This window comes from Leptinotarsa decemlineata, unplaced genomic scaffold (assembly GCF_025532065.1).
Source record: "Leptinotarsa decemlineata unplaced genomic scaffold, Ldec_3_MD MMD2_P_RNA_scaffold_2, whole genome shotgun sequence".
Lineage (NCBI taxonomy): Eukaryota > Metazoa > Arthropoda > Insecta > Coleoptera > Chrysomelidae > Leptinotarsa > Leptinotarsa decemlineata.
Genome location: NW_027412529.1, coordinates 18,281,873 through 18,289,400, shown reverse-complemented (window position 1 = coordinate 18,289,400; position 7,528 = coordinate 18,281,873).

The following is a 7,528-nucleotide window of genomic DNA, read 5'->3' as shown; positions in this document are numbered from 1 at the left end:
GTTAAGCGTAAAGGAGCGGTAAAGTTTGTATTAAAAGCAAAAAAACATTTTTCAATTAGCCATCGCCCCCCTAAACCACTTTAACGCCCTCCAGTCTTCTCTGTGCCCTTTACCGCCCCCTTATAGGCCTCCAGCGCCCACAGAGAAGCGTTATCGCCGACTTTGAGAAAGACTAATCTGAAGGAACAATTTGTTTAGGTCAGTCTGAATTCCCTACACTGTAGTTGTTTTCTGATAGGTGTCAGTCCATTAACCTACTAGCGAGTTGAGACGGGCCTGAACGATTTGTTCCTTTAGATGATTTGATTTGTAGCCAGTCTTCAAGTATGCCCACTGACTATATGCTAAAAATGATTTTCCATGATATTTAACTATGTGATGTTGAAGATTCTTACTTTCATTATCACATAGATTTGAAACATCAAAATGAAAAATTGAAAAATTTCAAAACCACAGAACCAAATAAGTGGTAGAAAAAGTGAAATAGTTATGAATGAAATCGGCATGGCATGGAGAGATTTGTACTATGACTGCGATAGATACTGATATATTATACAATATTTTTTTAGATCAACGTCATTGTGCATTGGAAATATTCATCATTCCTTCAATTACATATACGTACAGATTGATATACCCACAGGTAAAACAATTAGAAATCAATAAATTTGTGACTAACAAATTTCAGTAAAAGGACAAAGACAATTGCCATATTTTTCAGAAAAAACAATGTGGGAGTAACATTCGGGCTACATGGAGAAATCTGAATTTTATAAGCATCCGTGCATAAGTGTCCGGAGTGTAAAAATGTTTATATAGGAAAATGTGGCCGAAATTTCTCAAAAGCGTATGCTGAACATAAAAGGTCCTCCAGACTAGGTAAAACTGATTAGACGTTTTCCAACAGTTTCTGTGGATACAGCCACAAGTTCCCGAATGTAAAAGATACGAAAATTCTGCACTATACAAGCAAGGGTTGAAAACTCATAAGCATGAGCGTAAGCATTGCGGATGTAACCTACTGACTGACGAAATATTTTTTCAAATCAGCGTACCTACCCATATTGTCACAGAAAAACAAAAATCAGGTACTCGAATGAGTTAAGAACCTCTGTTATTACCTACAGTGATATACAGATATATGATGGTTAACATTATCAATTTTTTTAGTTTATGTGGTATGAAATCACATAAAGTTTTATTTCTCAATTTTCATAATAATCTCCTGCCACGTAGTAACGGCTACATCCATCAATTTATCAATCACTTTCGTTGAAGTTTTGTCAACTATGGGAAGTACTTGATAGATTATCATATTCGAAATTTTGAATCATAAGAAAGAGTTCTTGTTGAATTGGAACATAATTGGATTGATTTTGACAACTTCAATTATCAAGGGAACTACCTGAAAACTTTGAGCCTTTCGAATTATCCGAAATGAATTTATTAATGATTTGGCACCTATAACAAGCAACCATGGCTTTTTATTTATGGCCAGAAGTATCTGAAATAGGTTAATGAAGAGGCCCAATATTGAAAAAGGAAATCTTTCAGAATACAGCTCCTCACAATGGGGAATGTTCCTCAATTTGGGTTATTACAGCAAATACAAGTTTGAACAAAATGAAGTTGAGTTTAATTCATGAGTTTTTCAAATCCACTTCGAAAAGTATTCAAATTGATGTTTCAGATGTTGGGTTTCAATTTTTAGAGGGATTTGTTCCTAATTCACATATTGACAACAGCGCCTATATAAAGTTGAAATAATTTATACGTACCTACATATTCTACTTTGAAAAAGGAAAATTATCTTTATAAATCAACAGTTGAGGCAAAATATAAATTATAGCTCAATACCACCTCCACAAGCTACATAAACAACAGTTGTTTTGTTATTTATTTATATAGAGGGAGATAGGTTAGGTGCACAAAATGTCATATGTCACAGAATATCTCGGAACTCGGGACATAAGTGAACAGAACAGCACGCCTCTGAAATATGTCATCTTTGTTTGTCTCATTCAGGTAACAGATTCATTGTCCTTTATTAGCTTTGACTGATGTTGCCAAATGGTGAAATAGAAACGAATCCCTTCAAATGTAGAAGTATTTAAATAATTTTTTAAAGAAAAAGGTTGAAATTATAAGTTTAAAATGCGTTGTTTTAGGGAACATTTCCCATTGAAGGTGAAGAGGGACAAAAAACGTTGTATATTCAAGTAGTAGTAAAACTGTAGAACAGTTGTGTGAATGTCAAACTCTAGTCTGAATACAAATCCTTTAAACGTTAAATCTGATATCTTTGGACAAGGAAACCTTAAACGTTGGGTTTGAAGTTCTTAAGAGCCATTACAAGCTATATTCTCATAAGAAATACAATGTACATTTCGCAGGAAATGATTACTGGCAGGTGGCTCTGGACAGAAAGTCGTTTGGGTGTATGAAATGAAAATTATATGAAAGTGTGTTAAAGTGCGCCTACTGTCTTGAATGAATTTTGAGTAGGTAAACGATTTTAAATGAATCTGGTTTGATTGAGTTTCGATAAATGACTTCCACTGACCATTCGAAAACGACAACCAGATATTTGATTACTCTCTTAATCAGGATTCTGCATTCCGAAAGTACTGGAATGATCATTTTGAGTTACGCTAAAACACAAAAAAAACATGTCGAAAGCAATTTTTTTCATAAAACTCTAGAAAACCTCAATATATCGGAGAAACAATATGAGAGGAGAACAAAAATTAATAACTGCCTTTCAAAATAAATATCAATAACGTTGAGAGCAGTTTTCACTTTTCCAGTTCTTGGTTTGTTTGCGAAACTGGATATTACCGGAATCCCTCAGGAAATACAAACTTGTTCAGAGCTTCTCCTACATATCAGTTCGATACAAAGTCGTGTTGACAAATTACCGGTTGAAGGTTGCTCACATTCCTGGCTTGTTTTATGAAATATTGTTTTATTTTCGAGAGTCTTGCAGTTGTTTGCATTCAATAACTTTCTTAGTAAAGATATTAATTTGAGAATTTGGAAGTTTAGAAAAAAATACAACTTGAAGTTAACAGCATTTCTGAAATTTTGTAAAAAAAAAATCCTATCCTTCAGAATAACGCAAAAACTATCAATTGCAGTATTGACGATTATTCATCAAAGATATATTTTGCGTACCATTATTAGTCTCTGACTCATTTTGTAGAGAAGGCAAAATTTTGGAAAATTACAAAAATACTATTTCAACCCAAGCTCATTTTTTTTCGAAACCTAGCACTTCTATTTGGTCAAACTCCTAGAGCCTATTAGGTCAGGTCTAAAGTGAGTGGGTCTATTCGATCCTCCACCGCAACCCGCAAGGGTTTATTGTGACCCATACCCATTCACACTCGACCAAATAAACCCAGCTTCTTAACGAAGCCGATTAATTTGTATGGCGAGTGGTCTTTCAGGTCAGATGGTAAAAGTACGGCTCTTCCAAACTCTAAAAACCTGATTTGGTCCCCAGCGGGGCAGGCACAAAGTATATGCTCTACTGTTTCATCATTTTCCAAATAGAGGCGACACACACTATCTTCCGACAGTCCAAGTCTCTGCATATGATGATTCAAATGACAGTAACCTGTAAGAAGGCCTGTTAGGCATCGTAGTTCATCCCTACTGTAGTCCAACAACTGTTTGGTATCGAGCTTCGAATGGTGAATGAACTCCTTGAAGTGAGCCAATCCTGGAAGATTCTTCCAGAAGTCCATGAATCTTCTTGCCATCCAGGTGTTTTGGCAAACCCTAAAGCGATGCCAATGGCAGGCTCTGGTCCGATGAAGCTGCTTGCAGACACCCTCTTTTGCAAGGGAGCCAGCAGCAATGAGGCCATACTGGCCAGTATAGCCAGTATGGCCTGGAAGGCAATGAGGCTTCGAGTCGTTTTTGGCAATTCAGACGTTGCTTGGTAGGAGCCAAAAGCTTTTAACGCTGCATGACTGTCCGAGAACATTTTTATTGACTTGTGTATGAGGTTGAATCCTTCCAATCTCTCTGCACACAATTCAATAGCGTAATTTTTCACTTGAAATACAGTCGCATAGGTTCCTAGGCAGGTTGATATCTCTGTCCTGGGTCTGCGACTGAAAACACCTACACCGGAATTGGAGGTGTTTTGGATCCATCTGTAAACCAACAACTATCTGCTCTTGATATTCTCTTCTCCCGGATGATCTAGTCCTCTCTACTCGGAAACAGTACTTTATAATGCAGTTCGTAGTTGACAGTTGGAGGCATAAAGTCAGAGGTCATTTCCAGAATGATGTAACTTCCAGTGTCAACCAACAGTCTGTTGCACTCTGCATTAAATTGATTCGTGCAATTGGTAATGTGCAAAAGGCTGTATGCAGTCCATCTAGCCTCTCTCTCCAGAAAAATGTGGAGAGGTGGTAGATCTAGAAGGATATCCATGGTCGCTGACGGTGTGGTACTGATGGCACTACTGATGGCCATACAAGCAACAAATTGATTTGTGCAAATGGCAATGTGCCTAAATCATATTACATGTGCATGAATGAAGTTTATTAGGGAATGATTTCCACATTTTTTTGTCACCGCAAAAATGAGAACCAACATTAGTTTTCCCATTATTTGCATTGTTTGCATTGTTTTATTGTAACAAACTCTCATAAGTAACAAAAATATATTTTCGAACACTTTGAAGACGTTATCATGTGTTTATCTCGAAAAATGTATTGTTTTTCGTTCATTTGACATTGAAACTTTCAATTTTGACGTATGCCCCACCTTCAGTGAGCTATTACTCCTTTTACTTAGAGTCAGCTTATCGATGAAATCTTTTTTTTTTTAGGTATTTGCAGAAAACCAGTCGAAAGCGTTGGTTTATTAGTTGATAAATTGATACGTCCACTTGCGAATCGTTCGAAAAGTATTTAAAATTTTCATGAAAATCAGTAAATACAGTTTGGCAAAATCATACGAGAAGAATGTCATTGATTGGATTTATAAGAGAGCTGGATTTATGAAAAACATTTTCCGATGAAGTCCTTCTACAGCGATTTGAATTCAACGTATTTTGACACTTTGAATAAACTCCATTCGCAAAGATTGTTTATATTTATCCAATTACCCTCAAAAACAGAAACTGGCAAGGTGATAAATCATGATTTTACATTTTATCCCAATGTAATCATATTGACAAAATCAATTCGGGAAGTCATGAAAGAAAACAGAGATGAAAGAAATCCACTGAATAAAATAACGACTCAATCACCGTCCACTTCAATGCAGGGAAACAATACAATTTTCTGTCCGAACCAAACTGCGTTCGATAAATTTATCTATTTTTTCGAATTTTATACAATCCATTGAACAATCAAGCGGAGGCCAGGCTCGGCGAGAACGTTAAATCAATGTTATTCGTTATCACGGTTTTTATAAACCTTCATTTCGAGAGCTGAAATTGTGCCAGCATGAACATTTGCTAGCATTCCAGAAAACCAGCGGGAGCTTTCTGCTATAGTACTTTATTATACTGGGCTCACGATGAGCGTTAAATAGACGTTTCTGGCAAACCAGACAACGGTTTAACCTCAAAATTTCACAGTATGTACGAATATTTATGGTCCACACACATAATAGCTATTTATGATATGCGTGTTGAAAGTAAGGTTTTATTTTGTGAGTGAAAAAGTATGCGAAACTAGCGTACGAGTTGACTAACTTCACGACCAAAATAAAACTTACTTCTATATATATATATATATATATATATATATATATATATATATATATATATATATATAGATTTAGATATATAGATATTATTGAGTGTGTATGATATAAATCAAAAGGAGGAAATTCGTGGACATGGCACTCAAGAAATATGGAGGCAAATCGCGGACACGTGTTTCTGGCTATTGGCCTCATCAGCGCGGTGCAGCCAATTGCAAAGGTGGACAACAACTGGTTACCAAAAATAAAAAAGAAACATCACATATGCACGGTGTCACCAATAGGAGCCAACCGCACATTTGTTGCCAAATGACATGCATATGACCGATCAAGTGATTTTTCTTTCCTGTCCAACTTGACATTTTTTCCAAAAAATGTTCAGAAAAGCAGTTATTGCTCGAAATTTCGAAAATCGGTAAGGAGAAAAGATGATTGTTTTTTCATTTTTCACCCATATACCAATTTTTAGCTCTCTAGTACAAATTTAGTTTTTTTGCAGTTTTTCGAAAATTATACATTTGCCGATTTCTCAAATTTAGCCAAACCTCAACAGAGTTAGTGCTTCATGCCTAACTTATCTTTTCAACGCATTTTTATTACCAATTGCAATTCTAAATACAACTTATTTCGCAAAAATTTAAAACACCAGAAAAAATTATGCCAAAAATGATGCAAAGTTGATACAGTTTTTAAAAACAGATAAATATTTCACTTTATTTCTACTTTTTGCGAAATAGCTTGATACTTACATGAGCATAATTGAAAAACAATATCAATGAAAAGTCAATAATTTCTTCTTTTCTGCACTTCTCAAATAGTTAAACTTTGATTTACTAATTACGAAAAATTACAACGAAATTAAACTGAGGGTACTGTGGAAACAATTGAACTGAACTGAATAAGCAAAATATCTTATTGTCATATGACATTTGTTCAATAACTCAAAATAGTGTTTATCAGTTTTAGATTTAAAATAGTTCATTCGTTGTCTAGTGTGTTGTTGAAAATCTTCAAGAGAAAGTTGAAATCGTTTTAATATGCGGCAAGAATACCGGTCACCGACAAGTAGCTGATATTTTTCAGTCAACAGTTAGTAGGATAATAGCTAAGTTTAAATCTATTGGCTCGGTTGAGAGTAATTTTAGAAAAGCACATCAGCCTTCCAGACATACTGAAGAAGTGGAATTTGGAATATGTTTGGAGTTTGGATGTCGTAGAACATAAAAAAACAAGTATTCAAGATATTGCAGATAGAACAGATGTTAACCGAGAAGAGTGTACGACGTATTTTACACAAAAATAAATTTACGCCTTATGAATCGAAATTTATCAATACATTAAAAGAAAGGGACTTCGATATGAAGCGACCTTCTCTTCAAATGGCGTTGTGAGCTCGCAATACTGCAGGTGGTGGGCAAAAGAAAACCCACATTTCGTAATCGAATGTCGAGATCAATATTCGTTTTAAGACGAATGTATGGTGTGACATATTAAACGATCAAATTATAGGACCATACTTTTTTAGACATAATTTAAATTCTGCGGACTACCTACACTTTGTGAATACCGAACTATCTGAATTTTTGGATAATATTCCCCTTCAAGTAAGAAATGTTGTGTGGTATCAGTGTGATGGTGCACCTAATCATACTACAAGGGTGGTTAAAGAGCGTCTTTTGGAAATATTTAGGGGAAAAGTAATCAGTCGCAATATGGAACACTTTTGGCCGCCTAGATCTCCTGATATCACCCCACTAGATTTCTTCTTGTGGGGTAACTTAAAACAAAAGGTGTA